The sequence below is a fragment of the Macaca fascicularis genome, chromosome 2 (assembly GCF_037993035.2).
Source record: "Macaca fascicularis isolate 582-1 chromosome 2, T2T-MFA8v1.1".
Lineage (NCBI taxonomy): Eukaryota > Metazoa > Chordata > Mammalia > Primates > Cercopithecidae > Macaca > Macaca fascicularis.
The window spans coordinates 143,326,853-143,337,807 of NC_088376.1; the positions used below are offsets into that span (position 1 = coordinate 143,326,853).

General features: G+C 45.3%; 1 long non-coding RNA gene across 1 annotated transcript; it reads right to left on the minus strand.

Annotated features, from left to right (window-relative positions):
• Positions 1–1,034: 1,034 nt before the first annotated feature.
• On the minus strand, positions 1,035–10,323 carry LOC123571692 (uncharacterized). Its single transcript, XR_006695908.2, has 3 exons — positions 10,113–10,323; positions 9,445–9,699; positions 1,035–1,259 (listed from the first exon to the last, which is right to left on the minus strand). It is a non-coding gene; the product is annotated as an uncharacterized lncRNA (long non-coding RNA).
• Between the last annotated feature and the right edge of the window lie 632 nt (positions 10,324–10,955).

Below are 10,955 nucleotides of genomic sequence, written 5' to 3' on the forward strand. Positions count from 1 at the left end.
GAAAAAGGTTTTTAAAGGAAAGAAATGAAGAGGATTACATAATTGTTTTGAAAGAACCATCCTTGGCTACAAAGATCAATAACAAGGGTGATGCCAGTTGAGGCTGGACAGGTAGTTACTGGGCAGATGTCCTTGCGGGAGTATTTTTTGTGTCAGGTTGACATGGCCTTTGTGTGAGGTTGTAGTTTTTGTAGAGTCTCTTTTATTATCAGGCATACAAGAATAAGAACCCTCTCTTCATGGTCTTTACTGGCTCTGTTTGTCAGTGTTTTCTTAACATTGCTCTGTCACCCAGGCTGGAGTGAAGTGGTGCAATCTCGGCTCACTGCAAGCTCTACCTCCCCGGTTCAACTGATTCTCCTGCTTCAGCCTCCTGAGTAGCTGAGACTACAGGCACCTGCCACCAAACCTGGCCAATTTTTGTATTTTCAGTAGAGACGAAGTTTCACTATACCAGGCTGGTCTCGAACTCCTGACTTCGTGATCCACCCACCTTGGCCTCCCAAAGCGCTAGGATTACAGGTGTGAGCCAGCATGCCTGGCCTTAATTTTTGTATTTTTAGTAGAGATGGGGTTTCACCATGTTGGCCAGGCTGGTCTTAAACTCCTGACCTCAAGCTATCCTCCTGCCTCAGCCTCCCAATGTTCTGGGATTACTGGCATGAGCCACTGTGCCCAGCCTCCAGATCTACTTTTTATCACCACTATGCTGGCAGTATTGAACCCTGTCAGTGATAACACATTCCTCTCTGCCGGGGATGCTGCTCCCACCACTCCCTACCTCTTTGGTACACCATTGCCACAGAGAGGGTTTAAAGGACATTGCAGGGGAAAATATAAAAAGATAAAAAAAAATTATTGTCTAATCTAGCGGTTTTCAACTGGTGGTTATTTTGCCCCACCCCACCATCCCCTCTCCCCCTCCTGGAGGTATCTAGCAATGTCTGGATATATTTTTATTTGTCCCATCTAGGAGTGGGATGGGGTGCTACCAGCACCTAGTGGATACAAGCCAGGGATATTGCTCAGCATCCTGCAGTGCACAGGATGGCTTCCAGCAACACACAATTGTCCGGCTCCAAATGCCAATAGTGCCAGGTTGAGAAAACCTGACCTTGATATTTTAATCGCAGGACGCACAGGAGGCACTCCTTAACTTTGAGTGAGAAGGGCCCAGGGTGGATTCCCAGGGCCTGTTGTTGTAGACTGTAAACTCTCAGAAGGAGCGGATTACGTAGGTCGTTTTCTGGGTAGCACGCCTGTCAAGGGAACACAGAAAGGAAGCTTATGCATTAGGCATTGGAATCTCAGATGCGAGGGGAAAGAACGGCATCATTTAAACAGCCCCTTCTATGGGCAGAGCACTGTGCTGGGAGATTTTGTTATGTTGCTGCATTTGACTCTCCTGGTAACCCCAAGAGGTAGATATTGGTATTCCCGTTTTAGGCTCAGGGAGGTGAAGCAATATATCAAAGGTCAGAAGTGGGAGAATTGAGATGCAAACGCACACCTGCTTGATGTCAAAATGCATGCATGCTTTTACCCATCAAACTACACCACTGACAGTGGATGCAGCGGCTCATACCTGTAATCCCAGTAGTCTGGGAGGGTGAGGTGGGAGGATTGCTCGAGCCCAGGAGTTCGAGACAAGCCTGGGCAACATAGTGAGACCGTCCGTCTCTACAAAAAATAAACAAATAAGCATGTATGTACTAATTTTCATATGTATGTATTAGTAGATATGGTGGCTCTCGCCTGTAGTCCCAGCTACTTGGGAGGCTGAGGTGGGAGATCTCTTGAACCTGGGAGGTGGAGGTTGCAGACAGCCAAGATCACACCACTGCACTCCAGACAAAGCGAGACCCTGTCTCAAAACAAACAGACAAGCAAACAAACAAACAAACCCTACACAACTGACCAATAATCAGATCCACCAAGCAACCATGAAGCTGCCTACTTGAAAAAAAAGTTTCTATCCTGTACCTCTGTGTTCCCTTTTTCTATCGTTCTCTGTATTTTCTTTCACTTTCCTAACTTTGTTTCTTTCATAGATAGACTTGTTTGTGTTTTGATTACTTAGATCTCTTTTAGACAGGATCCTTACCAGTGCACTTGACAGGAATGCAGATCCAACTAAGTAGAGAGAGATTGATGGTATCTTTTTTTTTTTTTTTTTTTGAGATGGAGTATCCCTCTGTCATCCAGACTGGAGTGCAGTTCCCCAATCTCGGCTCACTGCAAACTCTGCCCCCCGCAGGGTTCAGGCGATTCTCTTGCTCCGCCTCCCGAGTAGCTGGGATTATAGGCATGCGCCAACATGCTCGACTGATTTTTGTGTTTTCCGTGGAAACGGGGTTTCACCGTGTTGGCCAGGCTGATTTTGAACTCCTGTCCTCAAGCGATCCACCCACCTTGCCCTCCCAAAGTGCTGGGATTACAGGCGTGAGCCACTGCGCCCAGCCAATGGAGTCATTTAAATGAAAAATTTAGAACAGCTTCAGGTCCACATCAGTCAGGGCACTCCACCAAAATAACACAGAAACCTTTCTCCTCTGCTAAATAGTCACGTAGGTGTTTCTAGTTACAATGATGACCCTTGTCTTAGTGTTTATGCCACTTGATGTTCCTTTGTTTCCTATAAATATTCAAAACCATAGACTATCAAAATTGAAAGGGCATTATCTCAGAGATGTGTGGGTGCAGCCAGGCACAGTGGTTCACCCTATAATCCCAGTACTTTGAGAAACTGAGGCAGGAGGATCATTTGAGCCCAGGAGTTTAAGACCAGCCTGGGCAACATAGTGAGATCTTATCTCTACAAAAAAGGAGCCGGGTGTCATGGCACACGCCTGCAGTCCCAGCTACTCAGGAAGCTGAGGTGGGAGGAATGCTTGAGCCTGGGAAGTCAAGGCTGCAGTGAGCTGTGGTCGTGCCACTGCACTCCAGCCTGGGTGACACAGCAAGACCCTGTCTGATTTTGAACTCCTGCCCTCAAGCGATTCACTCACCTCGTCATTAAAAAAATTAAATTAAATTAAAAATAACAGAGATGAGTAGGTGGAACACAGGGAATTTTTAGATGAAATGGTTCTTCATGACACTGTAATTGTTGATACATAACGTTATACATTTGTCCGAACCCATAGAATATACAATGCTGAGGCTGAACCCCATTGTAAACTATAGACTTTAGTTAATAATAAGGTAGAAATATTGGTTCCTCAGTTAAGACAAATGTAAGTTGGGAAGCTGTGGGGGTGAGAGGAAGAGTACATTGGAACCATCTGTACTATCTGCTCAATTTTCTGTAAATCTGAAACTTCTCTAAAAAATATAAAGGCTATTTTATTTTATTTTATTTTTTTGAGACAGAGTCTTGCTCTGTTGCCCAGGCTGGAGTCCAGTGGCACAATCTTGGCTCACCGCAACTTCTGCCTCCCAGATTCAAGGGATTCTCCTGCCTCAGCCTCCCGAGTAGCTGGGATTACGGGCACGTGCCACCACGCCTCGCTAATTTTTTGTGTTTTTAGTAGAGACAGGGTTTCACCGTGTTAGCCAAGATGGTCTCAATCTCCTGACCTCGTGATCTGCCCACCTTGGCCTCCCAAAGTGCTGGGATTATAGGCGTGAGCCACCGCACCCAGCTAAGTCATAATCTTCTTAAGGACAGTAACCATTTCTACTTAAATTACTAAAATCATTTTAAATGAGTGAGCCAGCATGGGGAACCTGAAATCTCATCTCTCAGGCATTTGTTTGATTACCTTTGCATTTGTCTAAGGTGATCATTGTTTTGACTCCAAAGAATGAAATGAGTGTGACACATTGCATAGATCCCACGGACCTGATTATCAACTAGTAGCATCTGAAAGTGGCAGCACCTGCGCCTTATCCACAGGACATTTCTGCATTGGGCCAAGTCAATTAAAGAGCCAGAGTTTTTCATTAGCCATGGATGTCACTACAGGTGCTCCACAAAATTTGCAGAATGTCAGTTCCATCTTTTTAAAGGAAGAGTTTTGGCCTTCAGGAAAAGAGAAGCAAGACTCAATTAGGACATTCTCTTTAGAAGGAACATCTTTCTCTCTTTCTTTCTTTCCTTCTTTCTTTTCTTTTCCTTTCCTCTTTAGAAGGAACATCTTTCTCTCTTTCTTTCCTTCTTTCTTTTCCTCTCCTCTCCTCTCTTTTCTTTTCTTTTCTTTTCTTTCTATTTTGAGACAGAGTCTCACTCAGTCACCCAGGCTGGAGTGCAGTGGTGCGATCTCAGCTCACTGCAACCTCCACCTCCCGGGTTCAAGTGATTCTCATGCCTTGGCCTCCCAAAGTGCTGGGATTACAGGCATGAGCCACCAGGCTCCGCCTCTTCATTATTTAAAAATTGAGCTAGTCACCCCCATTTTAAGAATAACCAATCATATGAGAATTCCCTAGGTGGAAAACAGATACTTAGTGCAAAGTAGGGTGGTGCGAAGAGTACTGTGCAGGAAAGAAAAAAACCATGCTGCTGGAAGAAAAGCCATGTCTTGAATTAAAGAGTTCTTAGGTTGGGTGCAATGATTCACGCCTGTAATCTCAGCATTTTCGGAGACTGAGGTGGGCGGATCACCTGAAGTCAGGAATTCAAGACCAGCCTGGCCAACATGGTGAAACCCTGTCTCTACTGAAAAAACAAAACTTGGCCAGGCATGGTAGCACGTGCTTGTAATCTCAGCTATTCAAGAGGCTGAGGCAGGAGAATCATTTGAGCTCACGATGCAGAATTTGCAGTGAGCCAAGATCGCACCCCTGCACTCCAGCCTGGGCGACAGGGCAAGACTTTGTCTCAAAAAAATTCTTGGCTTTGAAAACTAAATGGCTGTGTGACTTTCAGCAAGTCACTTCCTTTCTCTGGGCTTCAGTTTATTTATGAACTGAAGGGTTTGGATAAGATAAAATTTAAGAACCTTTTATCCCTAAAACTTTCCAATTGCATAGCAACCTGACTGAAATGAGATAAGAGGAAGGGATTCCTGCATGATAGAGATGAGAATTCTCTCTTTATTATAACCTTTACAGGCTGTGCATGGTGGCTCATGCCTGTAATTCTAGCACTTTGGGAGGCTTAGGTAGGTGGATTACCTGAGGTCAGGAGTTCGAGATCAGCCTGGCCTACATGTTGAAACTCCATTTCTACCAAAAATACAAAAATTAGCTTGGTGTTGTGGCATATACATATAATCCCAGCTATTCAGGGGCTAAAGCAGGAGAATCGCTTGAACCCAGAAGGTAGAGGCTGCAGTGAGCCGAGATTGCGCCACTGTACTTCAGCCTGGGTGACAGAAAAAGACTCTGTCTCAAAAAATAAAAATAAAAGATAAATAGCCTTTATAGATCAGGCATGGTGGTTCATGCCTGTAATACTAGCACTTTGGGAGGCTGAGGTGTGCGGATCACCTGGAGGTCAGGAGTTCAAGATCAGCTTGGGCAACATGGTGAAACCCTGTCTCTACAAAAAACACAACAATTAGCCAGGCATGGTGGTGCACGCCTACAATCCCAGCTACTTGGGAGGCTGAGGCAGGAGAATTGCTTGAACGTGGGAGGTGGAGGTTGCAGCGAGCCAAGATCATGGCACTGCACTCCAGCCTGGGCAACAGAGTGAGTCTCTGTCTCAAAATCAATCAATAAATAAATGAAGATTATGACTTAAACTCACATCTCTAACTGTAATATATCCCTTCTCTGTCCTCAGTTCTTCGATAAATAAAACTAGAATGGTCTTGAGGGATTCATTTAGGTGTGATGCCATAAAATTCTACCTTTCTTACACAACAGCCACAAAGCAAATACATGAGTCAATCTTATCTCTCGCCCTTGTCCTTCCTCATCCACATTCCCAGGGCTCTGGGATTCCTGACCTTATAAAGGATGCATGAATGGGTCCATGTGTCTCAGCACGTGATCCTCAGTTCCCATTCCTGTAACTGAAATCTAGGCAAAGTTCAAAGGGAATAGCCACCCACATGACTTTGTACACTACTCCAGTGACTTCAGCAGAAAATACTTCCTCAGTTAAAACATCTGATAAGGGTGGTAACCTTACCCGTATTTTACAGATGAGAAACTAAGCCCCTGAATTGTTGATCATATATCCTAACTCACTATGTTCCAGAAATAATGACTAGTATTTAGAGAATGTTAATACTGTGCTAGGCTGGTTTTTTGTTTGTTTGTTTGTTTGTTTGTTTTTTTAGATGGAGTCTTGGCTGGGCGCGGTGGCTCACGCCTGTAATCCCAGCACTTTGGGAGGCTGAGGAGGGTGGATTATTTGAGGTCAGGAGTTCGAGACCAGCCTGGTCAACATGGCGAAACCCTGTCTCTACTAAAAACATAAAAATTAGCCGGACATGGGGATGAGTACCAGTAATCCCAGCTACTCGAGAGGCTGAGGCAGGAGAATCGCTTGAACCCGGGAGGTTGAGGTTGCAATGAGCCAACATTGCACCACTGCACTCCAGCCTGGACAATAGAGTGAGATTCACCCTCAAAAAAAAAAAAAAAAAAAAAAAAAAAAAAAAAAAAAAAAAAAGATGGCGTCTCACTTGGTCATGCAGGCTGTAGTGCAGTGTTGCAATGTTGGCTCACTGCAACCTCAACCTCCCAGGTTCAAGTGATTCTCCTGCCTTAATCTCCCAAGGTAGCTAGGACTACAGGCATGTGCCACCATGCCCGGCTACTAATTTTTGTATTTTTAGTAGAGATGAGGTTTCACCATGTTGGCCAGGCTGGTCTTGAACTCCTGACCTAAAGTGATCCACCCACCTGGGCCTCCAAAAGTGCTGAGATTACAGGCATGAGTCACCAAGCCCAGCTCGTGCTAGGCTACGTTCTAAGAGCTTGATGTGAACTCATTTGTTTACTCTTCACAATAATCCTATGAGGCAGATAACAATGTTTTCTCCTTTATAGTAAATGGAGGCACAGAGAGGTTAAGCAACTTGCACAGTTCATACAGCTGCTAGGTAGAAAAACTGGTATAAAGCTGGGCGTGGTGGCTCATGACTGTAATCCCAGCACTTCGGGAGGCTGAGGCAGGCAGATTACTTGAGGCCAGTAGTTCAAGGCCAGCCTGGCCAACATAGCAAAACCCGCTCTCTACTAAAAATACAAAAAATTAACCAGATATGGTGGCACGTGCCTGTAGTCCCAGCTACTTTGGAGGCTGAGGCATGAGAATTGCTTGAACCAGGGAGGCAGAGGTTGTAGTGAGCTTTGATTATGCTGCTGAACTATAGTTGGGAGACAAGAGCAAGACTCTGTCTCCAAAAAAAAAGAAGAAAGAAAGAAAGAAAAGAAAAGCTGGTATAAAAATCAGTCATTTTAACTATGTAGACCATATATATTCAGGATAACTCTATCGTCCTGCTTTTTTTTGCTTTATTTAATGTAATTTTTAAAAAACTGCTGGCATGGCTGGAATTACAATTTTAGTTTATATACTTGTCATTCTAACAGTATGTTAGGTATTATCAGTGATGGGGTGGTAAACGTCTAACAATCAACTCTCTAGGGGACAGGAAATACTGATTTGAAGTGTTTGCCAGTTTCTGTGGTGTAAATATTTCCACTATGGCCAATTTCAAGCTACCAGTGTGACATCAATGAACACAAAGTTGAGATGTTCAGTAGCTCTCCATTACATGACGTTTCCATTATACAGATGCACTACCCATAAATGCTACAGGAACATAGATAATAGCAAGCTACAGCAAAATAACTAGGAAATGACGAGTTTTTAGTATTTATTGCCTGTATAAACTTATTTATTTTAGAGACTGGTCTCCCTATGTTGCCCAGGCTGGTCTTGAACCCCTGGCTCAAGCAATCCTCCCACCTTGGCCTCCCAAAGTGCTGAGATTACAGGTGTGAGCCACTGCTCCTGGCTGCCTTTATTTTTATTTTTTATTTTATTTATTTATTTATTTATTTATTATTTTTTTGAGACAAAGTCTCACTCTGTCACTCAGGCTGGAATGCAGTGGCACAATCTCAGCCCACTGCAACCTTCGCCTCCCGGGGTCAAGCAATTCTCCTGCCTCAGCCTCCTGAGAAGCTGAGATTACAGGCGCCCACCACCACACCCTGCCAATTTTTGTGTTTTTAGTAGAGACGGAGTTTCACCATGTTGGTCAGACTGGTCTCCAACTCTTGACCTCAGGTGATCTGCCCGCCTCGGCCTCCCAAAGTGCTGGGATTACAAGTGAGAGCCAGTGTGCCCAGCCTATTTTTATTTATTATTATTATTATTATTTTTTGAGACAGAGTTTTGTTCTTGTCGCCCAAGCTGGAGTGCAATGGCAGTGGTCTTGGCTCACTGCAACCGCCACCTCCCAGGTTCAAGTGATTCTCCTGCCTCAGCCTCCTGAGTAGCTGGAATTACATGCACTGGCCCCCACGCCCAGCTAATTTTTGTACTTTTAGTAGAGATGGGGTTTCGCCATGTTGTCCAGGCTAATATTGAACTCCTGACCTCAGGTGATCCGCCCGCCTCCACCTTCCAAAGTGCTGGGAATACAGGTGTGAGCCACCGTGCCTGGCTTGCCTTTATTTTTAATAAAATGTATTTAACTGTATGTTGAGTGAGTAAAGGGAGCTATTGAGTAATGCTTACATGTTCTCATTTTTGTAAATAAGAGAAACTCTCCCTGGGCACAGTGGTAGGTCCCAGTAACTTGGGAGGCTTAGGTAGGATAATCCCTTGAGTCCAGGAGTTTTAGTGCAGTTTAGGCAATATAGCCTAATATGGATCCCGTCTTTAAAAAAAATCATAAATAAATAAGGGCCAGGCGCGGTGGCTCACGCCTATAATCCCAGCACTTTGGGAGGCCAAGGTGGGCAGGTCACGAGGTCAGGAGTTCAAGACGAGCCTGGCCAACATGGTGAAACTCCGTCTCTACTAAAAATACAAAAATTAGCTGGGCGTGGTGGTGGGTGCCTGTAATCCCAGGTACTCAGGAGGCTGAGGCATAAGAATTGCTTGAACCCTGGAGGCAGGAGTTACAGTGAGCTGAGATCATGTCACTGCACTCCAGCCTGGGTGACAGAGTGAGACTTTGTCTTAAAAAAAAAAAAAAAACCATAAAGAAATAGAAGCCTGGGCAACATAGCAAGACCCTCTCCTTACACAAAATTAAGAAATTAGCTGGGTATGGTGGTGCACACCTGTGGTCCCAGCTACTCAGGAGGCTGAGAGGGGAGGATGACACGGGCCCAGGAGGTCAAGGCTGCAGTGAGCCGTGATGATGCCTCTGAACTCCAGCACAGGGTGAGAAAGCAAGACCCTGTCACAAAAAAAAAAGAAGAAAAAAAAAAAACCAAAAACCTCTTTACTCTTTTGTATTTGTTTGCTAGGGCTGCTGTAATGAAGTACCACTAATTGGGTGCCTTAAAACCACAGAAACTTACTGTCTCACAGTTCTGCGGGTTAGCAGTCTAAAATCACAGTGCCCCAGAGCCATTTTCTTTCTGAAGCTCTGGGGGAAAATCCTTCCTCTCCTCTTCTGGCTTCTGGTGGTTTGCTGGCAATCCTCAGTGTTCTCTGACTTGCAGCTGTAACAACTCAATCTCTGCCTTGGTCGTCCATGATATTCTCTCTCATGTGTCGGTATTTCTTCTCCTCTTCTTAAAAGGATGCCAATCATAGTGGATGGAGGAAGCACCCTATTTCAGTATAAGATGATCTCATCTTAATTAATTACATCTATAGTGACCCTGTTTCAAACAAGGTCACATGCTGAAATACTGGGAGTTAGGATTTCAATATCTCCCCTCCTCTTCCCACCCCTCCCCTCCCCTCCTACCTTTCTCTCTTTTCCTTCCTTCCTTCCTCCCTCCCTCCCTCCCTCCCTCCCTCCCTCCTCCCTCCCTCCCTCCCACCCGCCCTTGCCCTCGCCCTCTCTCTCCTGACCTCTGGTGATCCACTTGTCTTGGCCTCCCAAAGTGCTGGGATCATAGGCATGAGCCACCACGTGCCCGTCTTTCCCTTCTCCCTCCCCCTCCTCCTCACCCTCCCTTTCCTCTTCCCTTTCCCCTTCCCTTCCCTTTCTGTTTTTTAATTAGAGACAAGGTCTCACTTTGCTGCTCTGGCTGGTCTTGAAGTCTTGAGTGCAAGCAATCTCCCACCTCGGTCTCCCAAATCCTGCGAGGATTACAGGCATGAGCCACCACATCCAGCCTTCAATATGTCTTTTTTTAAGGAGGGAGGGGACACAATTCAACCCCTAAAACCCCCTTACAGTCAGTTTGCCACAGTTGTGCCATCGTGAGCTGCTGTTGCTTCTTTTTTCTTTCTAAATAATCAATAGACACAGAGAAACGAACTAAAAATATCAGTTGGATCACTCTCCTGGCTTCCCATCACACTGAGAGTAAAATCCAAGGTAGGCCTACCATGCCAACTTTCAATCTGCTCCCTTCCTCCTTCTCCATCCACATCTGTTCCAACACCCCGCTTCACTCATCTGTGCCAGCCACGCCGACTGTCTTTCTCTGCCCAGAGCATTCTGCACTCCTCCCAGACTGGATCTTTGCTGTTCCTTCTGCCTGGAATGTGCTTCCACCAGATGTCTGCCCGGATATGTTTCTCACTTCCTCTAAGTCTTTCCACCCAGGGCCACCTGATCCGAAGTAGAACAGTCCTCTCCTGTTCCTTCGCTTGTTCGGCTTCCTTTACTACATGCTATTATGTCTCAGATTTATTTGTTTCTTTTATTTTTTTGAGACAGGGCCTTACTTTGTTACCCAGGCTGGAGCACAGTCATGGCTCACTGAAGCCTCTGATTCCTCAGCTCAGGTGATCCTCCTGCCTCAGCTTCCCAAGAAGCTGGGACTACAGGCATGCGCACCACACCTGGCTAAGTTTTTCAGTTTTTTTTGTAGAGACAGGGTCTCATTATCTTGTCCAAGCTGGTCTTGAA